The sequence below is a fragment of the Oryctolagus cuniculus genome, chromosome 9 (assembly GCF_964237555.1).
Source record: "Oryctolagus cuniculus chromosome 9, mOryCun1.1, whole genome shotgun sequence".
In the NCBI taxonomy this organism is placed as follows: Eukaryota; Metazoa; Chordata; class Mammalia; order Lagomorpha; family Leporidae; genus Oryctolagus; species Oryctolagus cuniculus.
Window position 1 is genome coordinate 32,362,122 of NC_091440.1, and position 12,570 is coordinate 32,374,691.

General features: G+C 37.9%; 1 long non-coding RNA gene across 1 annotated transcript; it reads left to right on the forward strand.

Annotated features, from left to right (window-relative positions):
• Nucleotides 1-369: 369 nt before the first annotated feature.
• LOC103349089 (uncharacterized) lies at nt 370-1,443 on the forward strand. Its single transcript, XR_011378619.1, has 3 exons — nt 370-490; nt 1,019-1,153; nt 1,327-1,443. It is a non-coding gene; the product is annotated as an uncharacterized lncRNA (long non-coding RNA).
• The last annotated feature ends 11,127 nt before the right edge of the window (nt 1,444-12,570 follow it).

The window sequence follows — 12,570 nt, forward strand, 5'->3', positions numbered from 1 at the left end:
AAAAAAACAACTCCTGCTTGGGTTGTTTTTAATAATCATTTGTTTTCAGAGTCTTATTAACAATAGCCAAATTTCAAAATTAAAATATATCATCTCCTGTAGCCTTGTCACTCAAACACTGTGCAGTCCTCCTTTCCCAGTTAGGAATCCCATTGAACACGAAGAACGGGAAGAGCAGAGGCATGTGTCTTCACACTGAGGCCAGGTCCCCTCTGAAGAGATGCACTACTTCACACTTCTTCAGGAAGCCCTTCCTCCCCCCTTCCCGTCTCCATCACCTTCAAGTCCAGGTACATTTATAGTAGGAATTTGTTCTGTGAAACCCTGCAGCAATAGTTCTCCTCATCTCCATGGCAACAGCTTCCTATCAGCTTCTGAAGGAACTTGCCTGTATTGTAAACAAACCTCTCTTGGCAATTGGCCTGTTTTCTTTCTCTATCTCATCTCCCATCTGCTCAAAGGCTTTGCTTCAAAAAGAAATAGGTTGCAGGTGTGTACTTTTTCTTTCTTTACTCCCCTCCCCCTTTGTTTCTGAAAGAGGTCGATCTTGGAGATTAAAATTCTCTCAACTAGCGAAGCTAACAACCTCAGGGAGACAGGCTGAGTACCTGGGCATACCTGAGAACCAATGGTTGTAGTGTATCAACGTACAGCAAGTTTGCTTTCAAGTCCCTTGGGAAATAGGAAGCCAACTAATGCATTTCTTGAAGTGGATTCTAACTGCAGATGGGGGATTTAAAAAAACCTCATTTTGTGCCAGTCAGAAGTAAATTTTTTCCAAGATTCTTCAGTAAACACTAAAGTGCTTAATGAGTAACATGGGTGAGAGAAAAACTGGCTTTTACTGCCTTTTGGGAGAAAAATAATGTCTCATACATTTACTTTGGGGTTGCAGGACCCCAAACCAAAATACAGCATTATAATCTGCAGTGTTTAGAACATTGGTTATTTGTCCTCTATGATAAATTTGACATTTTTTAAGCCCACTTACCTAGGCTATTCTTTTTTTTTTACTCAGTGTCACAGCTATTGGATCAAGTAACTGCCAGAACAAATGTAATTCTGGCATGATCTCACATATCAGGAAAAAATAAGTCAAACAGAAGGGGGAAAAAGATAAATTTCCTTCACTCAACAACACATTTGAAGAGAGGTAACTGGAAAGAGAGTATTTGGCTTGAATTATAGAAAAATTGGGGGGCATAGGAATCGCAGTCTTAAATTGCTCTTGAAAATGTATTATTTTCTTATTTTTATAAAAAATTACACATATTTATGGTATACTACATAATATTTTAAGATATAATCTTTCCTCTCTATCTTTAGGACCCCCAAGGATACCAAAATCCATGGATGCTCAAGTGCCTCATGTAAGAATACTACAAAAGGTTTTTGGGAAAATAGAATTAAAAGCTATTTATTTTTGTTGTGAAAAAATTGAATTACATGCATAGTTTTATTAATAATATGCATTTTCCATGAACTTTTTTAAGTTCCCTCATATGAAATAGTTTAGTATTTGTATATAACTTACACACATTCTTCCACATGATTTAAATAATGTTTATATTACTTATAATACCTAATACAATGCAAATGCTATTAAATAGTTATTATACTGCATTGCTTAGGGAATAATTATAAGAAAAAATGTCTGTACATGTTCAGGACAGATGCAAATTTTGTTTGTTTTTGGCCAAATATGTTTGATCCAAGATTGGTTGAATCTATGAATGAGGAAGGAAGGCTGTATTATACATTGCAGAATGATTAAAGCAAGCTGATTAATATATCTCTCACCTCATACTTTCTGTGTGTGATAATTGTTGATATCTCTAGAAAACCCTAGATTTTGGAAGTCCAAGATACCTTGTCTTAGATAAATAGTAGAAAACAGCAACCACAAGTTGAGTTCCAGCATGTTTTTTCTTTGCTGTCAATACTCTTAAAACATTATCTAAACTTACACAACAGAATTAATAACAATAGAATACTTTTAATTTTAAGGTATTTTCATATTTTTATCTCATTTTGTCATCTGACCTGTATAATCACATAAATATTTTTACCTTATAAGGAGAAAATCCAAAATTCATCCTAGCTATAAAAACAAACAGAAAGAATTCCTACACCTTCCTTAGAGTATCCTGCTATTAACTGATTATTTGTCAAGAGACAATAAAAAGCCATTATTATACAAGACAAAATACCTTGAACAAATTATATCCTGTAATAATTCAGAGTTGCTACTTTATTGTGCAAAAAGTCAGATTATCTAGGGTTTACTCATATCTTAGCTCTGATATGTAATAACCATGTCTTCAGGCAAGGTACTTAGCCTCTCTCTTACCATTCTGTGTATAAATTTTCCCAAAACAAAATGGGAACATTACTTATATTTAACCACATGATTACAGACAATAAATGTTAGCTCCAGTCTGCTTTTACTGAGTAGGGGACAAGGATCATTCACTGTTGGGGCAGAGGCATCCTTGAGAAGAAGCCAATATAGTTAGTTGATGTTATTGGTGTTATTTTTTAAAGATTGATTAATGGATTTGAGAGGCAGAGTGACAGAGAGAGATCTTCCATCCACTGGTTCATTCCCCAAAGGACCACAACCGTGGGGTCTGGGTCAGGTTAAAATCAACAGTCAGGAACTCCACCTGACTTGGCAAGGACCCAAGCACTTGGGTCATCTTCTGCTTCCTTCCCAGGTGCATTAACAGGGAGCTGGATCAGAAGTGAAGGAGCTGGGACCAGAATGTACACTTCCATATAAAGTGGCTTAACCCACTGTGACAAAATGCTGGCCACCTCCAGTGTCAATTTCTAGACACTTAGAATTTGTTTTTAAAAAATATACTCTTGGTGCCAGCGCTTGTGGCAGTGGATAAAGCAGCCACCTGCAGTGCTGGCATCCCATATGGGAGCCGGTTTGAGTTCTGGCTGCTCCACTTTCAATCCAGCTCTCTGCAATGGCCTGGCAAATCAGTAGAAGATGACCCAAGACATTGGGCACCTGTACCCATGTGGGAGACCCAGAGGAAACTCCTAGCTCCTGGCTTCAGATCGGAGCAGCTGCTGCCATTGCGGCCATTTGGGGAGTGAACCAGTGGATGAAAGACTTCTCTCTCTCTCTCCCTTTCTGCCTCTGCCTCTCTGTAACCCTGCATTTCAAATAAATAAATAAATCTTAATATATATATATATGTGTATGTATATATATACTCCAGGAGGAGTCATCTCACATAATATGCATTCTCATTCTGATGCTAACACTTCCTCAACAGTTTCTACAATGCTTTGCTAAGTGGACACAAAATGCTGCTACTATGAATACACACTAGCTTTGTCTATACGTGAATAGAAAATGGAGTCCAAATTCTAAACAGAATTTAAGTTACCAAGTGTTTAAGGTGGTCCCACTGGAAAATAAATGAGACTTCTCAAGGCAACAGGTGTTGATGATGACTTCAATTTGTACAACATGACTTGTCTTCAGAAATCTTTGCCACCCTTCATAACGATCCTTTCCTCTTTTCAGATGTATGGCTGACCTGTCAGTTCTTCCCAACAGCCACCCACTCTGCCTTCTTCATTTTGTTTCACTTGAATTTCTACTACAGATTGAGCACTCTAATCTGAAAATGTGAAATCTAAAATATTCTAAAAATCTTAAACATTTTGAACACTGACATAGTGCTCAAAAAGCTTTAGATTTTAGAGCATCTGAAATTTGAATTTTCAGACTAAGGATGCTCAACTGCTAAAGTCTGTACAAATGTTCTAAAATCTGAAAAATTCAGAAATCTGAAACTCTTCTAGAAATAAGCATTTTTGCATAAGGATATTCAACCTGTAATGTCATCTAAATTTGTAACTGAGTGAGGTATCTAAAAAAAAGTATCTTAAAAATACTTCTCCCTGGAATTTTAAAACTAGTCTGAAAACTCTAAGATGTCTGAATCTTAGTGACCCTTCTCACTTACATATGTATTTATTTTAAAAGTATTAATTGACTGCCTACCATGTTCCAGGCACTGTTCTAAATGCTGGAAATGTGTGAAAACAAGGACATAATCTCCATCCTCATGCAGTTTCCTGTGTGGTGGAAGATATAAGCTTTAATCAAATAATTACAAAAACATATGTAAAATTAACATACAGGAACTTTTAATCTGGAATTTGACATCTAGCATTTGGAAACAATTTTCAAGGAAGACATCCCAGAGGAAGTGGGGCTTGAGCTAAAACTGAAGAGGACATAGTAGTAAAACACACAGATAGTCGTCATATATATTCTATTTATTATCTGTTCCTAGTTATTTGGATCTGAATCCCACAAGAGCAGATTACACTGCCTCCTTTGTCACACTATCCTTAGGGCCTGAAACTGCATCTGGAACAACATTCAACACTCAATGGATGTTTATTGAATGAATGAACTGAAATGGAAAATTAGCTGGAGTAATCTTTGAACATAAAAGAGTTTTGGGGCCGGCGCTGCGGCTCACTAGGCTAATCCTCCACCTAGCAGCACCAGCACCCCGGGTTCTAGTCCCGGTCGGGGCACCGGATTCTGTCCCGGTTGCCCCTCTTCCAGGCCAGCTCTCTGCTGTGGCCAGGGAGTGCAGTGGAGGATGGCCCAAGTGCTTGGGCCCTGCATCCCATGGGAGACCAGGAGAAGCACCTGGCTCCTGCCTTCGGATCAGCGCAGTGCACTGGCCACAGCGCACCAGCCTTGGCGGCCATTGGAGGGTGAACCAACGGCAAAAGGAAGACCTTTCTCTCTGTCTCTCTCTCTCACTATCCACTCTGCCTGTCAAAAAAAAAAAAATTAATTCAAAAAAAAAAAAAGAGTTTTGGAAAAGCCATACAACTTAGAAAACTCACTGTGGTTTTGAGAACCTGAAATGTTATGAAGGAGTTTTAAATCCCTTAGTGGTGAGGCAGTGGGACCAGTTTGACTTCCTTTCTTCTATTCCTCATTGACTGTTTCCAAATCATCCAAGATTCTAGGACTTATTTGGACAGTAATGCTTCAAATAAACAGTATGCAGGTAAATCCACTACCCTTCCCTCTCACTATAGTCCTTGTTTAACACCTACGGAACTGTGATCAATTATTCTCATATTAAAGTGTAAGCTGGTGTAATATACCATGGGGCAGCATAGTGGCTGGTGTACACAGATAAAAACCTCTCCCATCCCCTTCCTCCTCCTTTTTCCTCTATTTCTCTATTCCTACTTCTCTTTTTCTCCCTCTTGTCTCCTCCCTTCTGCCTCTCCACTTGCTTCCCGCTTTCTTTCTTTCTTTCCCTTCTTCACTGACTATGCAGGAGATGCTTTGCTCCGAAACCCTTTACTGCACATACATTGGATGTAAAAAGAAGGATAAAGGCAGAAAACATACTGGCATTTGGTTGAGTCAGTCAATATTCACTGGGTATTCCTATATGACCAGATCTCCTTCTGACACTGACTTTGTTCAAGGATCCCCGTCCATCCTAAGCAGGCATCCACTTAACTGGGGAAGCTAAAATATGCTCAGGACAAGTTACCAACAGCAAGATTTCAACTCGCACAAATGAATTCTGTATGGCCTTGTATGAGACTCCACTGTACACGAGTTAAATCAGGGAGCCTTTCTAAAGAAAACAGAGATTTTTAGATTTGATTTTGAAAGAGAAAAGGGATCTGGATTATCAAAGAGGAATAGATATGTAGAATTCCTAAAGAGAAATATTTTTCTTTGCATAATGTAAATTTCTTCAAAGCTTAGGATCATTTGGGGAAAAACTAATCATTTCCAAAGGAGAATCTTGATATGGCCAGCAGAGTTCACTAGAAAGTACAGAAAACAAGAACAACTAAAGAATAGTTTCCCTTATTCTTTTTCAAAGTCAAATGGGAGTCCTTTCCCTTAAGAAATATGAACACTTTTGTCCTTTGGACAGGAAAAACTCAGTAACAAAAGATCCCATTAATCTGCACATGGGGAAATGTTCTTCAAAACAGAAAATTTCTTGACCTAGACTACAAATTAATCTCGACATTAACCTTTATGTCATCTTTCCTCTGCTATAGGAGACAATTCAGTATTGTGGTATATAAATTAACTATTTCGTTAAGCACACATACCATAAAGTTCTAAAGCATGTTCCATAAGACTAAAGTGCAGATAATGTCCCACTTGTTAGGCATTTCCTACCTGAAGGCACAAAAATAAATTAAGCAGACTGGCTGTAAGTTTGTGCTGAGAATGCTTTCTCTTCTTTTTGGATCAACACCTGCTAGTCTGGTCTTGTGTCTCTTTCACTCTCCCAGATAGTATTTCACTGCTTAGAGGCCTTTGAAAGGCTACAGATAACAAACACTCTTTGGTCCCTTGCATTTCAATAGAATAACCTGAAACTTCTTATCATGAAGGCCCAGGCAGACCATGATGTTGGGGAGGGACTTAGAGTTCTCAGGTCCTAGTTCCATGAGTAATTTTATTTCTTTTAAACAAAAAATGGGTTAGGTTAAACCTAAAATCACACCCAAAATAATTTTTTGTGGCACCACCAATGACCTGTCTAGGTCCTCTGATTTTTTTTCATTTCAAAACTTCACACTCTTGTTTCCATTCCATCTTGTGCCTATGCATGTGATGCATAGAGAAAGGACTGGCGGCTAGACATCAAGGCATCAAGAGCCCTGTTTCCGTGGGAGACTGCAGTGGCGCTATATAAATGCACATTTGTAGATCTCTTGATTGAGAGACTTTATGAGCATACTGATTCATCCAATAGTCAACTCAATCAGGTCTTCAGAAGTACCCACCTATGATCACAGAGACTATGAAAGGAGCTCTCTGAGTATATCTGGGTTATGTCATTAGACATTTACTAAGGTTTCTTAGGAGAAAATGACTGGGCCAGCTTAAAAGAGCTTTGGTTTTCAAATATTAACAAACAAGCACGTATGTGTACTTGATAGATCCCTCTCTAAGAACATAATATTTACTTAACATGTTATGATTTGTGAGAACTAGTGGTTGCAAAATTACCTGAATTTAGGAACTGTAATTTGCAATGCATACAGTCATTCATAATACATTGCCCAGGAATTTGTACATTCTAGCCATTCAATCATTGTTGAATGAATGGACATTATTGCCCACCCTATTCAAATCAAAGGACCCAATAGCACCCTCTGAGATTGGCTACCATGAATAACAAACAGATGCTAACCTGTGGTCCTCTCCTTGCTGAACATACATGTCACCTGTCATAATCTGTTATCTTTCTGGTGTAGTTGTCCAGTCATGCTCTGACTGGCCTGTGGGAAAGCAATTTATTTCTCTTTATTTCTTCATTTTATAATAAAGAAAGGAAATTACTAGCTGATCATCTTCCTCAGAATGAGTGTGAAGCTAAAGGAAATATTGCCAGATAGTAGGCTATAAACCAGTAGAATTGGATTACACAGGTAACCCTAGAGATCAAAAGAAGATAGGTGATTTCTGTGGTAGGGGTAGGGGAGTATAGAGTGGCTAAGTAATGCATACAGAGTCTATTTGGGATGATGAAAATGTTTTGGAACTGGATAGGAATGGTGGTTGCACAACAGTGTATCAAATGCCTCTGAATTGCACACTTTAAAATGTATAACTTTATTGTATTTTAGGAGTGAAATTCAACTCAAGGAAAAGTTTGTATTATAATATTCATAGTCCCAAAGCATGTTGTTGTCAACTCTGTGAAGAGTGGCACGCTGAGTGTTGTCTATTTATACTTTTCAAAGGATCAGCAATTGCTCTATGATAGTTTTTTCATAAACTTAAACTGAGTTTACAGAAAACATTGAATGCACATCGATGATGAATGTGTCAATATCCTGATAATGTTACAGGACATGATTTGAGTCTGAACCTGAAAACAGGGTTAAATTTGTGACTTAATGATGCAAAATGTTTCCTTGACAAGCAAGAAGGTATTTACCTCCTTGATCATTTTAAACAGAAGTTCATTAATTTCCATGGCATAAAAAATATTAATGAGCACCATTAATTTTGGATTATGATCTGTTTATATATATTCTCTGAAAACAAGATTTTTTTAAAAAGCAAATTCTATTTTCATTTGAATTTTACGAATCTGCTCTTCAATAAATCAAGTATTTATTAAGCTCTGTTAAACATAACAATATGTCCCCACCACTAGTGCCAGACTCTGAAGGCTAAGAGAAAATGACTAAACAGATTTTCATGGCCATTGTTTTATTATTTAGAAAGTTAAGTTTATCAAACAGATAATGCTAATGCATTGAAGTAAGCAAGCAAATGCTATACAACCCTGTGCTACTACTATATGTCTTGGCAAAATAATTTGGCATCTATTACCCTTATGGCCATTCTGTGAGGCACGTAGAATAGGATTATTGATTGTCTTTTGGTAGGATGAAAAAGCTACAAAGGCACAAAGTAAGTAGGACAGACAGGATTTGAATCTGGGTTTAGATACCTAGGCTTGTACACTTTTTACAACTAGGAGTTGGAAGCTGAGTTCTAAAGGAACTTCTGTCACACACTTGTAGCGTGCCATTAAACAAGTCCCTCAACCTTTTGGATTTCAGTGTCCTCCTGTCTTAAATAAGAGATTAAGATCAGATTTCAGTGTCCTTCTCTCTTTAATAAGATTGCCCTTTTGGGAGCCTGAATTTTCTGTTGGCAAGTGCAGAAATCGCATATTCTATCAGCTAACTGTTCTTTCTTGGCATGTCTTAACCTATGTGCACCTTCTACATTAATATAACTCCATCCTTAAATGCAGTAACCCACACTTTTTGAATGCCCACAATGTATGTGTTATGTTTGTAAAGCCATCTCAATTAAAGTACCCTGATACAAGATTTCCTCAAGTTGCTCAGCCTACAACAAATAAGCTCCTACGATCACAATGGTCTTATCCAGAGGCAGCATTCTTTCTTGTTCACTGAATCCCTCACTGTATATAGCTCTTTAGTCCTTGCAAAGCACTTTTCCATCTCTTGTTTACTTGACATCACTAGAATGAAATACAGACCTTCACAGGTATCAGGCAAAGCCTCCATCTAAGCCACACTATCTCTGCCTAAACGAACATGATCATACACCCAGTCTCATTGTGAGCCTACAAGGGTGTGACTGAGATAAGGCAGGGTGGGAACCTGACCCAGTGACAGCCAATCAGAAGGCTTTTGTCTGTGGATCTAACCACGGTGATTCATCAGCTACCAATCCCAGAGGCTTTTAATAGAAGAACAAAAAGTCCACTATTGCCCCAAAGGCTGTGCTTGGTTTATTTCCATGAGTAAAAAAAAGTTCATTTAACTTTAAAGAGCAACTTCAGAATCCCCACAAAACAAAGCTCAAGGGAGAAGAATAAAAAAAAAAAAAAAAAAAAGGAGCTAACTGTATTACCTCTGTCTCTGTAGTTCTAGAGAGTAGAGAAAAACCTGTCTCCCCAAAAAAGACCCCAGTGACCTCAATTATCTTAAATGTCAACAATTCATTATAAAAAGTAACTTATTGAAAGAATGATGTCAGCATTTCAATTGCAGATAGTCCCTTCTTTCAGGCCCTCCCTGATACTTGCTTCCCATGCATATTGGAAGTTTTCTTTTTTCACTTGCCTGTCCCAAAGTATCTTCAAAATATATAAAATCAAGCAATCGCTTCAAAATATTAATGCCATGGAATAATTCATAAGTTCTGGAAACCAGAAAAATTCCACTCGTAATTTGTATCAGGGAATGCAAAGTGCAGGGAAAGCTATGGTTTTCTGTATAGGAATAGGAAGATATTCCAGAGTAGTTGATGGTGGAGACGACCTTTTCCTCCTGGGGAAAGTCTCTAACAACTACAGTCTGGAAGAGTCCTCCAGGCTCAGAATGGAGTAATGTTAAACAGGGAAGCAAGGAATCAAAACAACAAACAAAACAAATTGTCCTTTACAATATGCTAACATTATATTCAAGGTCTGGTTATTTTCTCTAGTTGTCTACCTTCTAGTTATTTAATTTGATCATTATGAGCAAAATAGTATAGTCAACGACCGTGAAAAGGTGATCGGGAGGTGGAACTCTCATAGAAGCACCAAGCTCTGACACTGCTATTATATATCCTCACTTAGTCATTATCATTCAATGATTACATAGTAAGTCTGTGATATTCCCAAATGCTGTGCTGGATGCTGGCTCTGGAAGTCTGCCAAGTTTACAAAACCTTTTACAAAGTCCGTGTCTTACATGTAGATCTTAGTGATTTGTATACCAATGACCTTACTACCATGACCAGATCTGTCTGGATTAGAAATCGGCATCTGACCCAAACATAGCCATCTACTGGCCTTCCAGAAGTTTATAAGAAATGCCCAAGATGCTTCTCTATATTGGATAACTATCAAATAAACTCTTAGAATAATCTCTGAGTGATTCTATTGTCAAATACTCAGAGAGGCCGACTAGGAATACAGGAAAACAGAAATATTGCCACCTGTACAAGTCGTGATGCAATAGAAGCCATGCCTGAGTATGAACAGTGAGGACAGTAAAGAGAGTGAAAAATTAGCAGCAAAAATCACAGGAATCTTGGTGAAGAAGATTAGCAAATACTTGCTGCCAAGAAAAAAAAAAATCCCAGTCCTATGAAGTCTACTGAAAAAGCCATTCATTAATCAAATAATTACACAAACCCTAGTAAATGCTTGAAAGGTAAAAACAGTTACAAAATGAAATTAGGGAGGAGGAGCTAACTTTTGTGTGAGGGAGAGGGACAGGGGAACGGGAGCCCAGGGAAGGCTTCCTGGAGTAGTGACATTGGAAGAGAGATCTCAAATGATGAATAGGAATTAAGTGAGCAGAAGTAATTTAGGAAGAATCATGATATCATAGAGACATTGGAAGAGAAGGGGCAGAGGAGAGCAAGGTTAATCTAGAAAGTTAGGTAGAGGCCAGTTCCTGCCAGAACATGTAGGCCATTTTAATGATTTGGGTCTTAATCCCAAGAGCAGTGGGAAGCCATCAAAGGATTCCAATGGGGAGAGACGAGCTGAGATGTGCATTTAAACTGACAACTGTGACTCGTGTGGGAATTTGTGGGAGGGACCTAGAGTGGAAATACCAGTTCAAAGGCTTCTTCAGGAGTCCAGGGAAAAGATAGTGACTTGGGTCAGCAGACTGGCCAGTATCCTGTATAGCCAGCGCCTCAGGGTGGGGAAAACATCTCATTTATCTCTGCATCCCTAAGGTGTGGAATAATCTTGGCACCTGGTAAAGACTCAGGAAATGGTTATTGAATGAATAGAGATACATTTTTAAGGAGTCAGGGGTTGATAATAGGCAAATGAGTTTCTTTTTTTCACAATGAATCCATACTAAAGAAGAAATGACTAATGGTGGAATTTCAATTTCTGTGCTATTCTCTCAAAGAAGATATTTGAGGGTAAGGAAAACGTTTAGCCTCTGAAATCAGTCTATTCATTCGTAATAGGGGAATCAGTAGCAAAAATAGAGGTGTTGGTTATAAAAAATAAATAGCAACCTCGTGTTGAAAGACAAAAAAGACTATTGGTTAAAATCACAGGATCTGGAGTCAAAGTACCCAAAGTCATTTCCCAGTTATACAGATTTCTTGCTGTGTTACAATAGGCATACCTTTTAAATCCTTTCTGCCTCCATTTCTTCATCTGCGTAGTGGTAATATTCATAGTATCATGTCTACTTGCAAGTGTTCCTATGAAGATGAAATGAGATTATATATGTTAATCATTTGTCACAATGCCTGACACATAGAAGCTCTGGATAAATACTATTTTTATTATTCTTACTCAGAGTTCGAACTTCTCAAAGAAAGGCAGTCTTTATTAGAGGATAGTGCCTGTGACATATTGGTCACTCAATAAATTTTGTGCTGTTGACTCTGCATTCTATCCATCATCCTGAATTTGAGGATTTTATTTCACAAGTTTATTTCAGAGCCCTCTTTTTTCAACCCAGGTCTCGTAACAATCTTTTGTATCCTGAAAGAGAACATTCTTCTCACCCTATAATTATTAGCCTTTCCATCACCTTCCTCTTTTCTTGTTCCAAACAAAATTATTCACTCTGCTTACCTTTCCCCCCACAAATCCTGCCATTTCAAAGTTAATTGCTTCTACTTCCATTACACACCTGCCTTCTCTATTTTGTCTATTAACTTTGCTTTCTTGTAAGTAGATTGTATCTATCTTGCATGTCCCCTTTCCCTTCTTATTAATGAACTTCCTGGCCCTGGCATGAGTTGAGAGTTATCCTTCAACTCTGTCTTCTTAAACCAGTCTCCAAATTCTTTGCTGCTTAGGTGATTGCTTTTGGCATCATCCTTGCTAATTCACCTTTGTTAGGCAACTCTTGTCTCTGAAAACATCCCTTTCTTAAAGGGTACAGGAGAGAATTATTCCTCAAGCATTTTTTTTTTTAACTATCATTCTTTGAAATTGGTTTTATATTCTCCTCCTTGTCGATGTCTAGCAATATGTGTCTTCAAGCTAGCATTACATATTG